At 44.3% G+C, this 16,590-nt stretch overlaps 1 protein-coding gene across 6 annotated transcripts in view; it reads right to left on the reverse strand.

Annotated features, from left to right (window-relative positions):
• IKZF1 (IKAROS family zinc finger 1) overlaps nucleotides 1-16,590 on the reverse strand; it is a gene marked incomplete at its 5' end in the record, with an annotated part of 81,375 nt that overhangs the window by 26,107 nt on the left and 38,678 nt on the right. The window lies entirely within an intron of this gene.

Consider the following 16,590-nt stretch of genomic DNA (forward strand, 5'->3'; position numbering starts at 1 on the left):
TCTATGTGTGCAAATAATTATTTCAAGCACATGTGAAGTATTAGACAATTATGATTACATGGATACCTTAAAGTTTCATATCATCATGCTTTAAGTCCCAATATTAGCATTAGCAGGGCCACAGGGACCCCTTAAGGAATAGCCAGTATTGCTTCTCTAGAAAGGTGTGTGGACATCAGGACCAGTTGCTAGATGGGCAGCAAAATGCCCCTCAGAGACCAGCACACATGACTGATGAGCTAAATCCAACTTGATGGGCCACAGATTGTACAGCCCTGGCTTAGGGGAATGGATTTGTACTTTGAAGAAAGAACGAAACCATATACATGGTTCGGGTCTTGCTAGGGATGCTGGAATAATCTGTTGAAAGTGGATTACCAAGTGGATTTCATTCCCTCTATCCTCTAGCCCCATCTTGACACGGACTCAACTTAAAATTTAAAAAAACAAACAAACACGTGCACATTATATGTAAATAGATATGTAAAATGCAAAGCAATCATTCACATATTCATCAATGCATAATTGCTGCTGTTCTCCCAGGGGTTTCATTGGTACTTTGCTGATTCAGTGCGCATCTAAGTTGTTGTCTGCAGTCCTAGCCAAGCCTACATGGAAGTGGATCCCACTCCAAGGTTAGTGGGATTATTATGACTGTAGCCTTCCTAATCACTTCCTAATGTGAATTTTAAAAACACCCAGTGCTTTATTATTATTATTATTTTGTTCCATTGTTCTTCTTTTTGCATGAAAAGAAGTGGTCTCTTTTGTTACATGTTGACTTTATCTGTGCATCTCAGTTAAAATCTGTAGATTTCAAGCTGCCAAACACTAAACCTTCTATACTATGGACATGTTTTAAAACATATAATAGCTTCAGCATTATGCTTCAACAGATTCACACACACAACCATTTTCTGAATTAAATTTGCTCTGGTCAAATAAAATGATGCACAACAAAAAGGACTTAGGTAAGTGGTATCGTGTGACTCCAAAATGTGTGACTACAAATTGAGACAATCCAGGACAGGAAGAACAGAATATCAGCAGGGCCCTAAACTGCCCTTCCCAAGGCCTGAGTGAGGGAAACAGGACAGGATGAAGTTTATGCTGAACTGCAAAAGCAAGACAGTGAGGCTGCAATCCTAGTCTCACTTACCTAGGGGTAAGCCCAACTAAATTTAGAAGTTAGTACTCAGGGACTTACTTCTGAGTAGACACGGTTATAATTGCAGCCATAGATCGCTTTGGGATGGGTCATTAGCCAATTCATTAATTTTGCTTTTAAGGTGCCACAAGATGCTTAGTTGTTTGGCTGCAAATGACTATCAGGGGACTCCCCTGGAAATCGAGTAACTTTGAAAGGGAATACACAAGGAAGCAGCAGTGCCAGCCTGGGGGGCAGCAGGGGGCCTTGGGCCCTCCAATTTTCAAGGAGGGCCCCAGGCCCCTCAATATCCCATGGCGACATGTGCATGCCACGCCACATATTCATGTCATGCGTGCAAGCTGCAATGCATGCACATGACACGTCAGCATGTTGCAACATCTGGTGTGAGCTCATCAATCGTGGGGGCAAGCCTACCAGGAAGGTAACCAATTTGTAAATATCTGTTGTTGATGACGAAGATGTGCCTGGCTATCACTGTACAATATATGTTTCTACATAAGCAGGTGACAAAATGGAAGAAATACTTGTACAAAATAAATCAGTTGCAGCAGAATGGAAAACACCTGATGAAAGGGCATATGAATGCTGAGGTGGACTGAGGCATGCTTATGAATGGTGTCCCCACCGCCAACCTATTCCACGTACCAAAGCCAACAAGGCAGCTTCCTCACTATGCTTCCTGACATGCTCGTTTTCCATGTACTGGGTGTACTGGAGGTGTTGCTGCTTTGTACAGTGATACCTTGGTTTACAACCATAATCCGTTCCGGAGGTCTGGTTGTAAGCCAAAACAGGTTGTAACCTAAGGCGCGCTTTCGCCACTCGGGCCTCCAAAAAACAAATTGGTTGTAATCCAAAAAAAGGGAAACACACTTCAGGGTTTGACGTGGTTGTAATCCAAAACGGTTGCAAACCAAGGTACCACTGTACATCCAAGGGGACATCAAGCTAGAAATTTGTAACAGGGCAGACCCTTTCAAAGATAGCAGGTCCCAAGAACCTGGTCAAAATGTTTAGGGTGACCTTGAGATGCAGCATGAAATCAAGGAGGCATCCAAAAGAGGAAATTCTGCCGTAACAGGAGACTTCAATTACCTTCAAAGAGACTGTTCTGGTCAAAGCAAAGGATTAACATTTCTAGGTACCCTAAATGTGCCCTAGAACAGGTGTTCATGGAACCAACCAGAAAAGGCAGCAACCCTGGTCTGAATCTTAAATGGTTCCTACTTGCGAACACGGACCATAGTGCTATCAAATCCGATATATATGTAAATATACATTTGGCAAAAAAAAACCAACCCCAAAACCAATATGGTCACATTTTACTTCAAAATAGGAAACTGCCCAAAAATGATGGGATTGGGGAAAAGGAAGCTGGAAGGAAAAGTCAAGAAAGTCTCCCAAATGCTTGAGGGTTGTTTAAAACCACAAAATCAGCTGGCAGCATGTTACCGCAGATCAAGAAAGGTAACACCAGCATGAAGAGGATTCCTGCATGTTTAGCAGGGATGTAACACCTTGTCCATTTCCGTCCAAAGTGTATTCATTAAATAAAGGGCTTTCAACCAGTTTGCTGCTCTTTGCATTCTGCATAGTCAACTACAGTTCGGTTTCTGGGTTTTTCAGTGGCAGGTCTTTACATAAATAATGCTGTCATATTTTCCTTCCACATTGGCTGTAGAGGCAGGTTTGCCTCATCCCCTCAGGGGCTCTATGGGGTGGGGGAAGCCTCAATCTGCCTGAATCCTAACCTTATCTAAAGGTAAAGGTAAAGGTACCCCTGCCCGTACGGGCCAGTCTTGACAGACTCTAGGGTTGTGCGCCCATCTCACTTAAGAGGCCGGGGGCCAGCGCTGTCCAGAGACACTTCCGGGTCACATGGCCAGCGTGACAAAGCTGCTTTGGCGAGCCAGCACCAGCGCAGCACACGGAAACGCCGTTTACCTTCCCGCCAGTAAGCGGTCCCTATTTATCTACTTGCACCCGGGGGTGCTTTCGAACTGCTAGGTAGGCAGGCGCTGGGACCGAGCAACGAGAGCACACCCCGCCGCGGGGATTCGAACCACCGACCTTTCGATCGGCAAGCCCTAGGCGCTGAGGCTTTTACCCACAGCGCCACCCGCGTCCCTTAACCTTATCTACAGAAAGGTAAATGCTATTATTCGCAGTAGGGTGGGTATAGCATTGCAGCCTTAGTCTCAAAAGCAAGCCTGGGACAGAGGCTGGGATCCTACACAGAACTACTACTCAGAGGTAACTTCCATCGAATTCAGCGAGGCTTACTCCCATGTAAGTGGGATTAGGACTGCAGCCTCAAGCTTTTGCAAATATAGTCCCACTATTCAGCACAGTGAATAACTCCTGTCTAGTTAATGTAGGTGGCAGGTACAGAGTTACAGCACAATCCTAACCATGTCTACTCAGCAGTAAGTCCCTCCTGAAGAACCAGCATTGTTCTCCTCAATCTGAAAACATTTGCAAGAACTATCAGGATTCTTCCAGTGTCATCTAATATTTTTTATTTCATTAATAGTGTATTGTTGTTGTTGGTATTATTATTATTATTATTATTATTATTATTATTATTATTATTTGCCTTTAGCACCCTCAGGTTGAAATTAATGCTAATGTACTTCTCTGCCTGTATTCAATTAGAGAGCCATTCATCTCTTTACTCATAAGGAAGACCAGGCTAGAATTTTGCACCTCTTCCATTGGAGTATGTATGTATACATACAGAGACCTGAGTAGGAGGTGGTCTTAAAGTTAACTACAATTGGCTCACAACTGGAGTGGGGGTTATGTTCCGGGGGATTGCATGTAAAGACAAAATTGTGTCTAGTCAGAACAACCTTGCCGCATGACCTTTCCGAAGCCAGCAGGCCTTGCCCCCCCCCCCAAGAGGCGCCCACAGGATCTTGAGGGAACCTCCCAGAGTTCCAAAAAGAGCTTCCCAGAGCCCATTAAGGAAGTCGGAGGGCTTAAAAGCTCTTTATGTGCCCTTGGCCTTCCATGTGTGATTTCAGCTGGCCAGCTGCCAAGCGTGTAAAGTTGCAATCACACTAGTTAACTGTGCACAAGTTGCCAGTCGGCTGCATACAATTATTTCTTCTGCCCAAGAAGAGCTTGCTGATATAATTTTTGGTTCAACATCCATTCCAAGGGAAATCATGGAAAGCATTGTTAAAAACAGAGGATGGTATTCAGCCGAGTTTTCAATAGGTCTATTCCGAGGAAAACTCAACTGAATGCCAACCAGGTCATGCTAAATCATGGCTTCTGGAAGGGTTTTTGAATTCTTTGAGAGTGTCAACAAGCAAACAGAGGTAACCGGTTGACATTTAAACAATGTATTATAAAATCCAAATCAGTGTTGACAATTATGACAACAGCAGAAATCTGTCAGCAAAATAAAAAGCAATGGATTAACCTACGAAATCATTTGTTTGGATATTTAGGGCCCAATCCAATCACAGTTACACTGCAGAATTAAGCACTCAATTCAAAGAATCATTTCGGGGGGGGGGAGTGTTGGACTTTAGCCACCTTGTGAACATGATTCCAAGAGTTTATACCACTAAAGATATAACACTTTCTAGCCAGTCATCGAGTAAGTGCCCTCTCTAAACAGATGATTCTATCTGTAGCACTAAAAAAGATTTGCAAGCTGCAAAAAGAAAAATAGGAAGTGAAATAAATGCAAGGCTGTTCAAGTACAGCAAAACACAGACAAATGGAAACACAGGGGTGACAGAAATAACGTGCAAGATGGAGAAACTTGGTAATACACTGAGAACACATGCACAGTATACTTACGGGAAAAGGATTTGGGGATGATGCTGTGAAAATCCCTAAAGACTTCAGCCCTATATGCAGCTGCAATAAAGAAGGCAAAGAGGATGCTAGGTTGTAAGGCGGTCAGCAACATGTCAAAGAACCATAAAGGACATTGCTTCCAAGAAAAAGATAAGCGCCACGACCACAGAGATAAAATACAGAAAGGAATTACAGCACAGAAGTAAGCCCTTGGAATCTAAGAAACCCCTGGCATCTAATATACAGTTGCACCAGGAACACCATTTCAGATTTCAGGGTGGGAGACAGTCTAGACACAGACCAAGACTTGCACTTGGAAATGATCAGTTGCAAAAAACAAAACAAAACCCCCACCCGCTTTTAATAGCATTTGATGTGTTGTTTTCTGATACAGCACTATAATGACAGCAACTGTACCAATACAGATCTGTTTTTGAAGCGAAGGGATTTGTGTCTTCAACATGCATATGCAGTACACAAGCCCATTTAATAACCATCACTCAATAGGTAGAACCAGCGAGTTGGCTGGAGGTATAAGCTGGAAACACTAGAGAAGGGGTAGCCAATATGGTGTTCTTCATATGTCCGTTGAATTCCAGCTTCCTCAGCCCCAGGCAGCATGGCTAACCCTCAGGGATACTTGGAACCCTAGTCCAAAAGATCAAAAGGACACTACATTGGCTACAACTTCCAATGCCTGGGAGTGTATCTACATTGTGAACTTACATCAATTGTATGCTAGCTTAACTGTCACACACACCCAAATTGTGGGAGCTGCAGTTTGGCATGAGTGCTGAAAATGGTCTTCTAGAGAGCCCTAACTCAGCCCATCCTCGCCTCTGCTCCCTGAAAAGAACTGCAGTACATTTCCCAGAAAAACATGGGGGAAATTAATGATTATCAACAGAGGTGTAAAACTACACAAGTATATTCAGAAGAAAGTCACATTGAGTTAAATGGTGTTTGTTCCCAGGTAAGTGCATACAGGACTGTAGCTTAAGTCAGTTTAAGTCTGTGAAGCAGATATGCCACAAGACTCCTAGTGCTTTGGACTCTGCATAGGCAAGGAGTTTGTTTTGAGGGATAACAGCAAATTCTGGTTAATCTTTCCAGAAAATACTGAATTTTTCTCACCGATTAAAGATCTAGACAACCGGTTTGGTACATTAATTCCTTCCCTGACGCTGGAGTGTTTCTTCCAAGTAGATATTAATGATTTCTGCAAAGAAGCCTACCACAGATAAGTTATCTTCTGCTGAACAACCAGGGAAATGAGAGCTCCACCCAACCCAGAGGCTGGTGTTTCCTTTCTCCATATATACTCAGAATTAGAATAGCAAACATGTGGCAAACAGGCCTTTTATTTATTTGGCTGTATTTAACTATTTTGAACAGATCTATAGCTACAATTTCAATCATGCAGCAGCTTAACTCTCTGAAGTAAATTAATGATAACTTCAGAGGAAGCATTTTGAATTCCTCTGGAAAAAATGCAGGCAAGCAAACATAGTCACAAGTCATCAGGAGGTTCTTAGTGAAGAGCCTCACTGAAATGAGCAGGAGTTAGGCAAGAGCAGCGTCCGGGTCCTGTGTAGCTCCCATTCAATTCAATGGAACGTGAACCAGTTTAACTGTCCCACCATCTACCAAAGGCTCTAGAGAATTGCCCTTAGCAAGGGTGCTAAGAATTCTCTTAGATGTCCCTCACCCCCATACTGTATACCCAGAGTTCTCTTGGGAACTCCTTAAAGTCTGTAGAGTTAATAAACTCTCATCATTGGTACAGTTTCATTAGATGAAACACACAAAACAAATGGATATAACATTTGCACAAATGAAAAAAAGTGCATTAAAACAACAACCCACAATTCTGGCAAGAAGCTTAAACAATTGCTAAGGCATGAAAATGACCATGTGTCATGGATGCTTAGTTCTGACACTTACATTCCAGAGGGATGGACTAGATGACCCTTGGGGTCCCTTCCAACTCTACAATTCTATGATTCTGCAATGCAATGACTGTAGCCATCCCAACCTTGTTCTGTCAGTAGGCTTGAATCTGGTAGCTTAGATGTGACTGAGATTTATCAGTAGATTTCTAGGTGATATGCGGTAGAGCAACAAGGATTTCTGACTCTCTGTTCTTTAACAATAACAACAAAAATACACACACACACCCCAAAAAAATATTATGGGGGGAAATGAGTTGATTTCTGCATAAAAGGACAAAAAAAAAATCTGTTTTCAGTACTGAAAACAAATCTCCAGGCCAAGTATATACTCAGAGACCTTGTCATTCCTTAATTCTACATCAGTTCTCCTGAGCCACAGTTTTTCACATGGTTCCAATTGATGGGGAACTCATGGCTCACCAAATATTGTTGGAATCAGATTCCTATTAGCTCCTGCAAGCGTATCAGTGATCAGGGGTGATACGAACTGTAGCTGAACAACTTCAGGTGGGCCACATATTTCCTGTCCCTGATCTAAGGGTTCTCATGATAAATGCACTAGAAACCACAAGTAAGCCCAGTTAGTTCTGCACTTCCTTATCTACAAGAATAGATGGATCCATCAAATGTAATGGCGCTGGCTGACCAAAGTGTGGCACCTCCCACAACGCTCCTCCTTTGGTTTTATCACCCGGTCTCAGGTTGGGGAAGGAAGGCTGTGGTTGAACCAGCGACTCCTCTGGATTGAAGCATTGCAGGAATTCAAGAAGAATGCTGAGGGCAGAGGAAACCCATCTTTGCAATGATGTCAGAAAGATTCAGCACTTGGGCTTTCCCATGGATAGTTAACGTCTGACCATTTTGTTGAGCTGGATCCTGATTTATCTCCAATGTAAATTAGTGCTGCAAATCTGCATATTTCCAGAAGGCCGCAGACTGCAGAGTGAAACAGCCAGAAAAGCTGCTCTGAGGTGAAAGGTGAAGAACTTTGAGTTCCCTAGGGAACTGGGGTAGTTCAGCTGAAACAGCACATCGCAGCTTCCCCCTGTCTGGCTTAACAGGAAACCTCCAGCTCCTGTTCCTCTCTAGCTTAATCCACAAATGCATCAGTTCTGGGCATTTGCTCTCTTTCCTCATCCCCGCCATACTAACCCCCACAGATCTCAGGCTGGGTGGCTTCCACTAAGGAGTAAGTAGTGGGCTGGGAGTAAGGCTGATCCATAACTCTCCACTTCCCAGAACTTTCTTCTGCTGTTTTCCACAGGTGTCCACTTTGCATCCACAATGGGTAGCAAAATTATTATGCACAAATGAGCACCCTAAGCTTACCACAAGGAGTGACAGAGCTTCCTTGCGAGCCTGCGGGCTCAGAGAGCCTTAGCTCTTTGAAATACTGCACTTTTAGAAAGGGTTGCAGAAAGAAAAAAAATCCCCTCTGGAAACCCCTCTGATTTAAGAAGCAGGCTAGAATCCATTAAGCTAGTGGATCTGCTCATGACCAAGCACATCAGGCAGCAACATGTTTTCAATCAATCCTGCAGGTCTGTAGAAATGACCTACAGCAAGAAGGATGGGTTTTGGGATTTGGAGGGAATCATCTTCTTGGGCCTTTAGGTGTCTATATTCCTTTGCTCCTGTTGGCTTAAATATTGTGCAGGGGGCAATGAGTGAAGTGTAAGTGTTCAAGCTGAAAATATCTAAGCACGTAACCCCAGCGGATGATTGGGAGAGTCTATCTCATCTCTTGAGTCCTCTTCTTGGGTCTGGAAACACCAGGGAACTGGAGACTCCAGGTCTACACATCTGTATCTGCTGTGGATTTATTTCAATGTGATTTTTGTACTCTGTTTTTTTTTGCCCAAAATCCTCCTGCACAAAATCCTCTTCTGTGGGTTTGTTGCAAAAGAACACCAAATTCACTACTGTACTTGTGCAACCTAAATTTGTCAGTATATCCCAGTCGCAAAATAGCAACAATGTGTAAGTAGTCTTAGGTTGCAATTCTAACCCCACTTACCTGAGAGTAAGCCCCACTGAATTAAACAGAACTTACTTCCAAGTAGGCATGGTTAGGATTGTGTTGTTAGTTTCTCAATTTGCTGCTCATAATGTAACTGGGTTTCCACATCCTCCTCACATTGTTGAAAAAGCTCTTGAAGAGGAAGAAGCTGCAAATAATGAAATATAGGAATGCAGGAAAAAGAGGAAGCAGAAGGCAACCAAGAGCCCAACTGAAATGTGAAGAGTTATGGAGAAGTGACAGAAAGGGAAGCCGCGCCGGGAATGGCGCTTGGTGGCTCAGCCGAGAAGCAAAACAACAACCAAGCCAGGAGAAAACTGGCCTCCTTTGCACTGAAGGAGTTTTCCATGCTCTTCTTTAATGACTTACATGCTGTAAAACTCCAGCTGGACAAGGGGGAGAAACTCGAATCCGTCCACATTTAAAGACGAACCTACCTAATTCACACTTTCCTGAACTGAAACAAGGCCATCTGTCAAAATGGGGACTTCTCCAAAATTTTGCAGCACAGTTTGCCAGCCAAGCAATGCGTACAAAATGCATCTACTAGGGGAAGGTGTACATAGAAATGCATCTGGCATGAAAATAACATACAATATATATATTGTATTTATATATAAATAGGTACCGCTCTAGCGGGAAGGTAAATGGCATTTCCGTGCGCTGTTCTGGTTCGCCAGAAGCGGCTTAGTCATGCTGGTCACATGACCCGGAAAAACTGTCTGTGGGCAAGCGTCAGCTCCCTCGGCCAGTAAAGCGAGATGAGCGCCGCAACCCCAGAGTCGTCCGTGACTGGACCTAATAGTCAGGGGTCCCTTTACCTTTACCTTAACCTAGAGGAAGCCCTGGTCATCATTCAAGAAACTCCAGGGAAGATCCAAGGCACAGTTTAAAAACTGTTGACCAAATGAAGACTTGTTAACTTTTGTAATGAGCTGTTCTAAAAGAAGAGGGGGCTTCCAGGTGAACTGGCCCAGATCATTATCTGAGGATAATAAGGTTCAATATCTGAGCTCCTTCTTCACAGGGGTGCCAACTTGAATAAAATATGGTGGGGGCCCAGGTAAGCTGCACCCTGCATAATCGATCACATGATGCAGTGCACACACATCAACTCAAATATTTTAGGGGGGTATCCTAGGAATTGGCTCCTTTGCTTCTTCATGTGCCCCCTTCTGCAAGGTCCAGAGGGTGGCCACATGAGAAGGGGCTTCCTCTGAGATGGCTCCCCTCTGGTGGAATGCTGTCTCCTGGGAGGCTCACTTGGCACCTTTAGGCGCCAGGCATAAAGGTTCCTCTTCAACTAGGCCTTTGGCTGATTAATGTCCTTTGAAATGTATCTGTGAGAGGAAGGTTGTGTTTTCATTTTGCAATTTTCTACTGTGAACAGCCCTCTGATCTTGGATGAAAGGCCATATACAAATTTAATAAATAATAATAATAATAAAGAATGTGCGGTATCTCACAAATGGACCCATTCAGATCCATTTTTCTGTGTGCACAATTTGCAAACAAAGGTTCACACGCTCCCTTCCCCCCCCCCCCAGTCACCGCATTCATTGCTATTCATCCTCTTGCCCACTCCCAAAAGTGGGCCAAGCTTGCTGGAAAACACCCCCAGTGTGCTTTTTGTCCCTCCCGACAAGCACTTCTCCTCCGCCCTCCACAATCTTTTTCCATTCTGGGCTGGCCTTTCTGTGTCTGTGCAAGAGCTTAGTTATTACCACACCTTAGTTTTCATGCCTTGCAAGAGGTCAGGGGCGTTTTATTTTTCCCCTTTTTCCAGGTGGGGGATATTTTTGTACTTGTGCACACCACACCTTTTCATTCCCCCTCCCCCCGGAAGTGTGCATGAGCAGCACAGATCTAATTATAGCTGTCACTTCTGCTGAGGCGAGTTTTTGCTCTCCTGCAGGATCAAGCCCATTCCTCTCCCTGCTTTACAGCAAGACGGGGCTGGGGATGGAGTGGGCAGCCAAGCCCTTGAGTCCTGACCAGCAGCACAAAAGGAGAAGGGGGAAATGGGGTGGAGTGTTCTGGCTTGCAAGTGAGCTGCTGGGGCTGCAGCTGGCCGTTCCCTCCTTGCACGGATCCAGCCTCCCGGACAAAGAAGCAAGTGGCTTCTTGGGAAGGGACTCTGGCAATGTCAGGGTGCTGCCACTATGTGCACTTCTCCATTTCAGAGGCGCCCCCCAAGACTGTCCATTTCATCTTCACACTTCTCAATTTCACCCAAGCGGAAGCGGTGGCATTCCCCCTTATCCGATTCCCAAGCAGCCGATCCTAGAAGTGCCATAATTCTCCTTCTCCTTGTTTGCAGGAAGGGAAATGGCAGCTCTAGTCAAGGCAACACCTCAGAGTTTCCAGCACAAACCAGAAATGCCACACAATCTGCCGCTCACATGGCAGGACAACATGAAGAGGCAGCTGCAAGGAATGCAACTGTCCCCTTCCTCAGGATCAATGGTTTCTCCCCCCCCCCCTTCATGTGCCTCAAGCAAACCCAGGAATAAAAAGGGTGGGTGGCAGAACACTTTCACACTGAAAAAACCCCACTTTTCCATGAGACCTCTATATCATTTTTTAAACTTCTTGACTGCTATCGACGGCTCCGCCGCCGCTGCTCCCCACTCCCAAAAAGAAGTGACTTAACAGCAAGAACTCAGAACCAGGTTGTTGAAATCCGGAGGTGCATATAGGCACACCAGCATAGTTTGGGCTGCCAGAGACAAAATGATTGGTTGTGTTCAGGTGAGGAGAAAATAGAATTAGGGGGTGCGGTGATAGAGGACACCCACCAAAACATCGCCACAAATATGACACACACACACCCCACCAAAAGCAAGAAGTTCCTGTCTGGAACACCCTTAAATACTTTATTGAATTGACAACAGCAGCTGAGGAACAAGAAAGAAGAGGAAAAGCAGGGGGTGGGATTCTGCTCTCTCCATGTCTACTCTAAACTGTCCATTCAGATAAGGCAATAGGATCCTTTCACCTGTTTCTGCTGCTACTGCCTGTTTCTCCCAAATTAACAGAAAGGCACCACAAAACTCATGTTTCTGGAAGGACACACCTAATCAGCAAAGTTGTTCCTGCTGTTCTGACCAATCAAGCTGTGTCCCAGCCAAGTCATTTGCAAAATGTAGCCTGTGAGCAACCCCTCAACATGTTGCTGTGCTGGTTGCAAAACACACAGAGGAGGAGATGAAGTGGCCATCCCTGATGGGCCAGATAGCAGAGAAGGTCTTTCCAAAGAGATTGTGACATTCAGCATCCTGTTTGTTCAGGAAGAAACTTCCATGTAGCAAGACTAAGGGTTGTAGATTCTTGCTGAGCAATCTCTCAAAATCATGAAGTCAGCTCTGGATCAGGGCTGGGGGGAAAGACCTTGCAGAAGGGCTTCCTGCTCAGAGCAAGGAATACAAGGCTCGATGGAGCCATAGTTGATTTTATACCTTAATTTGGGGCAGGTCTTTGTTTTTAATGCATTCCTTAGTGCTGGCTATGTAAAAAATGTTAAAAAGGGAACATCAGTCAGGCACCTCTGAAAGTCCCTCTGTAACAGATGTCTAAAGTACTGTCAAGTCACCCAGAGGAAGAAAGCATGGGTTATTTTGGAGGTTGCAGCTGGGAGTGGTGAGGAAGCTGCTGGCCAACTAAGGAAACATGAATGGAGCCTCAACCAGACGCTCCCTGCTTTTATAATATATGCACCCCAGGTGATCTGAACACAGGATCTGCCTCCTATCCAAGTCATTAGAGCAGGTGTCTCCTGACCCAACTCAAAGCCAACATGTGTTTGGGTCCCTTCGCACATCCCCTATCGCAATTACTTAGCATGGTGACTACTGAATATGTGAACTGTCTCCATTAAAAAGTACATGAATGGTCAGTCTGAAATAATGAATCTGTGGTGGTGGAGTCACACATTCTGCTTGATGAAGTGCAAAATGATGAGCATGCATGTGTAAACTGGCCCCAAGGAGAGGTAAATGCTATTTGGCAACCAGGTTGGCTCCATTTCTGTACTTGCAGGGAGCAAGAGGAACATCACTACACACAGATGTGCTCTTAACTGGGCAAGTACATGAACTGGTGCACAACAACACAAAGGGTTCCCTGAGAGAAGGAAATCCGAAAATCACTGACCCAGTACAAGTCTCCATTTACTGGAATGTGATGCTCCAGAAAAATGAGGCAGAGCAAGAGGACATCTTTTTCTTGCGCTACGCATGCCATCAAGTACATACGCACAGAGACTCCCTGCATACCTGGTGCAGCAGAAGCAGCAGCTGCATAAATGTGCTACTAGCGAGAGCTCTGCTCACCCCTATCTTGTAATCTCCCCCATCCAGTGCCTCAACATGAAAAACACAACCCAAGCAAAGCCACAACCCCAAATGTGTGGATTACTCTGTTCTCAGGAAATGCGCAACTATCTGAGAATCTAAGCACTGTGACGGTAAAAAAGAGGAGGAAGAATGAATTTCACATAGGCAACACCAGTCAACACAGGAAGAGTTGGGTTTTTCTTAGGAGTTCAAGGCCTACATCATCTGAAGTTGTTTGTTCTGCAGGGACCTTTTGCTGGTGCACCTGCTCTCTGCTTTGGGGCACATGGTGGTCTTGACTGTGCTGGCTGGGGACAAGATGACCCGTGACCTTCTACAGAATCGAGAAAGTCACCTCAGTTAAAGAGCCACTTATGTTTAACACACACAATTATTTTTTTAAGCAGGAGATTATTCTGTTTATTTCTTTAAAAATTCACTTTGTTAAACAACAATTGCACTCAGCCAGCCAGTGAAACAACTTATATAACTTCATCCAGTTGATTAAGGGCCACCTATGAGCTTTTAGAGGCAAGCTGTATATGAAAGACACATAAAAAGCTATTCAATATGCTGAGCAGGAGGGGGGCATATATACTTTGGGAATTCCTGGCAGTACTGCTTGAAGCAGAGGGCAGGTTTTAATGCCCACCAACTATGCCCCTTTTCATAAAGTCATAGAATTGTAGAATTGGAAGGGACCCTGAGGGTCAAGCAGTCCAACCCCCTGCAATCTCAACTAAAGCTTCCATGACAGATAGCCATCCCACCTCTGCTTAAAAACCTCCAAGGAAGGAGAGTCCACAACCTTGCACTGTCCCTTACTGTCGGAAAATGCTTCCTGACGTTTCACTGGAATCTCCTTTCTTGTAAACTTGAAGCCACTGGTTCAGGTCCATCCTCCATGTTGACAGCCCTTTAGATGTCTGAAGTTGGCTATCATATCTATCTCCTTTCAGCCTCCTCTTTTTCAGGCTGAACATACCCAGCTCCCTCAACCTTTCCTTATCAGGCTTGATTTCCAGACCCTGGATCATCTTTGTTGCCCTCCTCGGCACACCTTCCAGCTTGTCTGCTGTGTAGAACTCAGTGGAAACCACTGTAGCCCCGTAATCTGCCTGCTTCTGGCTTACATTTCCTGCCTCTGCTAAATTATTGAGTTCAGGGATAGGCATATAGATGTGTGAGGATGCACAGGATTCATTGTGGGTTTTCCACAGTTATGATTTTTAGAAATCTATTTTAGGAGGATGAGATACATTCCTGAGCAGTGCTGCTAATTGTTTTTTATTGCAGTGTGGTGTAGTGGTTGGAGTGATGGACTTGCTCCATAAAATCTGGGTCCAGATCCCAGCTTAGGCACAGTTTCCTGGCTCCCTCTCTCTCTCTGCCTAACCTACTTTACAGGGTTGTTGTGAGAACAAAAGACCATGAAGCTGCCTCGAGATCTTTGAAAGAAAGGTGGGATAAAATATAGTTAAAACAATTAAGGCCGCAGTTCTAAGCACTCCTACCGTGGAGTACCTTCAGTGGGACTTATATCTAGTTAAACATGCTTGGAATTGTTCTACTCAGCTCAGCAATTTGGTGTGACTTCATTGGTCCTGGAGGCAGATAATCAGCCTGTTCTGCTGCCTATTCCCTCCCTTACCTCCATATTAATATTATTATTTTTTTATTTACCAAATGTGTATACTGCTTGAATGTAAAAAAACAATATAAAATGTTAACATTACCAACAGAAAACAGTAAAAAAGGCATTAAAACTATTTTAAAAGATTATTAAAATCAACATTAGCTAAAAAGAAATAAAATATGTAACTTCTATATGCCTGGATAGGTTTGCCTAAACATAAATGTTATAAGCAGCTGCCAAAAAGAATAAAGTGAAGGGACTTCCGGGTTGGCGCCATCGCCGAATGGCGGACTCCCTCCGAGCTCCGGAGGGAGCCTGCTCGGCAGGGGCTGGGTCCTACTGCGCCGGCGACGCGGGGACCCTCAAAAACCATGGGTGCTGAAACCCATGGACATGGTGACTCGGCTGGCACCTTTTGCGCCCCCCCGACCCGCGAAGGAGCCTTTTTAAAGGCTGCGGAACGGGTGACGGGGGTGGTGCTTTGAGTCCTCCGCTTCCCCTGCCGAGCGAAGCCGCATGCCATTCGACGGAGAGCGCTGACTTCTTCTATTGAAAATTTGGACTTAAAAGAATAACCCGTGAGTAATTGGAACCTGGACTAAAAAGGGGGATAAATTTTTTAAAAAAATTTGGAGCGAGCGGGGGAGGCGCAAAAAGGAAGTCAGCCCCCCCCCCCCTGTCGTAGAGGAGTTAAAGTAAAGGATTTGACAACTAAGATCGAGCGTAACCCTATTTTGACAAAGTTACTAACTTCGCGATGGAAAATTATAAGACTGAGCTGGAGGAGAAAAGTGGAATTGAATTAAAAAGCAACCCCCCCCCCCCCCGGAATCCTGGGAGCGATTTGTGAGAGCACCGGGAGAAGAGAAAGAGAGGTTTTGACAGCTGTCAAAGAGCTGTCAAAGCGGAAGAACAAAAAAGAGAACTTTGTTACGAGGACTTTGCCGGTTACATTTGTTATAAATTGGATATAAATTGTTTAAAACAAGGAATAACAAGTTATTTTGACTGGTGGGCATGATCTGGAAGGGAATTGAGTTATTGCAATTCACCTAGAGGAGCTGAGGGATATTACAAGTATTGTTGGCTTGGAACTTGAATAGAATTTTTTATCTCCTGGGAAACTGCAGAAATGGAACACTATTTTGTCTACAGAGGTCTACACACTAAAGGAGACAATAGATTTATCTATTGAAGAATGGAAGGGACTTGGCATAATGTTTTGTTCCTGAATAACAGAGCCTCTGCAGAGGAATTAGAAGCTTTTGGAATTAGAACATTTGTGCAGGAGAGCAGGGGAAAAAAAAAAAAAAGGAGGAGAGAGATCAACAAGAACAACAAGAACAACAAGAATTGGACAAAGTTGAAAGTGGGAACATTTGGGACATCCAGATTTGAAAGGTCTAAAGAAATAAAATTGGAGCTTTTACTCCTAAATATAAAAATCTGGATGGAAGAAATGGGCCTTTTTGAGATAGACTCCTTCCAAGATTGGACATTCGAAATTAAAGATGACTGGTAAAGGACTATGGCCTAGATAGATGTGGGAGCTCCAGGAAGACATCAGACGTTGAAGAACATTGGGAACGCAACCGGGAAAGGGGGGAGGGAAATTTGGAATCCAAAGGGCGTAAAATTATATTTGATTATCTTAATTATAT

The sequence above is a fragment of the Podarcis erhardii genome (genome assembly GCF_964252035.2).
Source record: "Podarcis erhardii genome assembly, chromosome: 13".
Lineage (NCBI taxonomy): Eukaryota > Metazoa > Chordata > Lepidosauria > Squamata > Lacertidae > Podarcis > Podarcis erhardii.